A 2,716-nucleotide genomic window follows, 5' to 3' on the forward strand; every position below is an offset into this window, starting at 1 on the left:
TTCTGTCCCGTCTGCAGTGGTGTAGACCCAGTGCCCCTCCTGGAGAAGATCGGCCTGCCGCATTCCTGGGTGGAAACCATGGAGAAGTCTGGAGCCTCGGATGTGATGGTGGCTTATGCCTTTTACAAGGTACATGTACAACACATCAGGCAAATATTACCACACGGTTTTCATGCTTTTTACAGGGTACATGTACAACACTTCAGGCAAATATTACCACAAAGTTTTCATGCTTTTTACAAGGTACATGTACAACACTTAAGGCAAATATTACTTAACAGGTTTCATGCTTTTTACATGTACATGTACAACACTTCAGGCAAATATTACCGCACAGTTTTCATGCTTTTTACAAGGTACATGTACAACACTTCAGGCAAATATTACCAACAGTTTTCATGCTTTTTATAAGTTGCATGTACAACACTTCAGGTAAATATTACTTAACAGGTTTCATGCTTTTTACAAGGTATGACACTTCAGATAAATATTACTTAACAGTTTTCCTCTTTGCACATTGGGGGAATCTTGTTGGTTTACATAAATTGTAAAAGCAGATACAACATGTAGTACTGTACTGGGTAGGAGAGGGAAATGTGGGGCACAGGAAAAACCTGTGAGCAGAATTTTCCAGTATTCCAAGTATTTTTTTCTGTCTCTTTTAGATTGCAACTCCAGCCCGTTACACCGTGACCCTGGGCGGAACGACTTTCACGATACGCTACCTGCGCAAGAAAGGTGTCATGCAGAAGCCTCCCCCTTCCAAACACATGGAGAAAATGAAGGACTTTATCCAGGAGAAAAGGGACCAGCTGAAAAATAAGTAGACTTTTCTGGCAGAGAACATCAAGGTTCCATCCATGACCAGCTGTCTTGTCTAGATATAAGGCCACAGCAAGTAAATTTTATGGATGACATCCTCCGACTCCAAATCTAATGCGAGCGGGCGAAAAAAAAACAAGGCGAGCCGAAATAAACAAGGTTCCTACATTTTAAACTTTTGACTCAATCATTGTAGAAATGGTTTTGATTCAGTAGGAACATTACATACATGTATACTGTTTTTATTACACAGCCAACATCACATATCACGGCATCAAAGTAAGAAACAAGACATTAAATCTTGTCTTGTCTCCTCTCTTCATATTTATCTGCCATCCACGCTCCAGTATGGCAACAGGTATCTTTGCCCATTTTCGGCATGTTGACCACTGTCAAAAGGCAACAAAAATTCTTGTTTTTTTTTTTCTAAAATCGGGCGAAAATTAATGCGCGCGCGGATGTCATCCATAAAAATTACTTGCTGTGGCCTAAGTAGAAGTAGAGCAAATATGGAAGATAGCAGCACGGACACAGACTTAAGTGTTTTTACTTCAAAACCTTTATTCTCAGCCTTGTTAAGAAAGCATAAATATATAAGATAAATACTTATAGAAAGCCAAAGACAAAAGATGACAGGCATACTGCTTGAGATTACATGATGATTGTGAAGAATGGATTATTGTAATTTGTATGTGACTAATGTACTTACATGCAAAGGCAGGCACAGGTATCTCATGTGGACACAGAGAAGGTGTGGAAAAACCCTGAGACGTAGTTAGTGTTGATACACCTGAGGACAATAGGTTCAAGGTAACCATGTAACCAGCTGTTCTGATCTATTAAATACAACAAAGCACGAAGGCAGGAACAACACACTGAAGGTTTGGTCATCTGTAAGGCAGAAATCAGGCTGAGCTTTTTGTTATAATGAAGTATGGTTCATTCCATAACAATTCTACACATCAACCATATGCATGTTGTGTGTCAACAGCCCAGCTAGACATTAACCCTTGTCCTGTGGAGCCCAACAATTGTTATTTTGCACATACAGTACCATCTATATAACACACTGTATAGGTACAATTTGGGGTATTTCTTGTGCAACAGATCACACCACAGCGAAACGCAACGAATGCGGAAGTAACTGCCACCGCAGGGCAACAAAAAGTCGGGGGTCTAATTATGATCTAATTAAGACATGAAATTATTGAAAAATATTGTGTAAAAAATGCCAGAAGGACAAGGGTTGAGGCTGGCTTGGTACAGTAACAGTCCTTGTGAGAGTGGGGAGAGTGATATGAAATAATGATGCCAGGATTGCGCTATAGTGAAGACAGCGTTAGGGGTAGTGTATTGTGAAAGCATTGTCATTGTGAAATGGGAAGGAAGTGTGATGAACATTCTTGCTTGTATAATAAGAGACAGAGATGTTGTCTACTTATATTATTAGTCGCAAATGTGCAGATAAAGTACTTTCTGAATAGACTTGTCTGTGTGCTTTTACATTTATATTTTAACCACAGAAGTATGCAAAACAACTATCATTTTCTGCATTTACGATGCTGCAATGTATTCTCTAGTTCCCAATAAGCAATGCTATATCAGCAAACTCATATTATAAATGGACAATAAAATGTACTGTAGAGTTTTAGTTTGTGGGCTGATGACTGAACAAACTGTGTCTACAGGAGAAAAAGTCAAGGTCAGATATTTGGTAAGATGCACAGCTGGGAACCAAAGGTGACAAAAAGCCTCCCAAAGCCTGGTAGACACTAGGCCCACACAGGGAAACAACAGTTCCAGCCGCCTCCCGAGGCCTGGTAGAGGCTAGGCCCGCCTCCCAAAGCCTGGTAGAGGCTAGGCCCGCCTCCCAAAGCCTGGTAGAGGCTAGGCC

General features: G+C 40.5%; 1 long non-coding RNA gene across 1 annotated transcript; it reads left to right on the forward strand.

Moving 5' to 3' along the window:
• Positions 1-63: 63 nt before the first annotated feature.
• LOC109487381 lies at positions 64-958 on the forward strand. The gene is made up of 2 exons (XR_002141247.1): positions 64-129; positions 666-958. It is a non-coding gene; the product is annotated as an uncharacterized LOC109487381 (long non-coding RNA).
• The last annotated feature ends 1,758 nt before the right edge of the window (positions 959-2,716 follow it).

This window comes from Branchiostoma belcheri, unplaced genomic scaffold (genome assembly GCF_001625305.1).
Source record: "Branchiostoma belcheri isolate BF01 breed outbred unplaced genomic scaffold, Haploidv18h27 scaffold88, whole genome shotgun sequence".
NCBI lineage: Eukaryota > Metazoa > Chordata > Leptocardii > Amphioxiformes > Branchiostomatidae > Branchiostoma > Branchiostoma belcheri.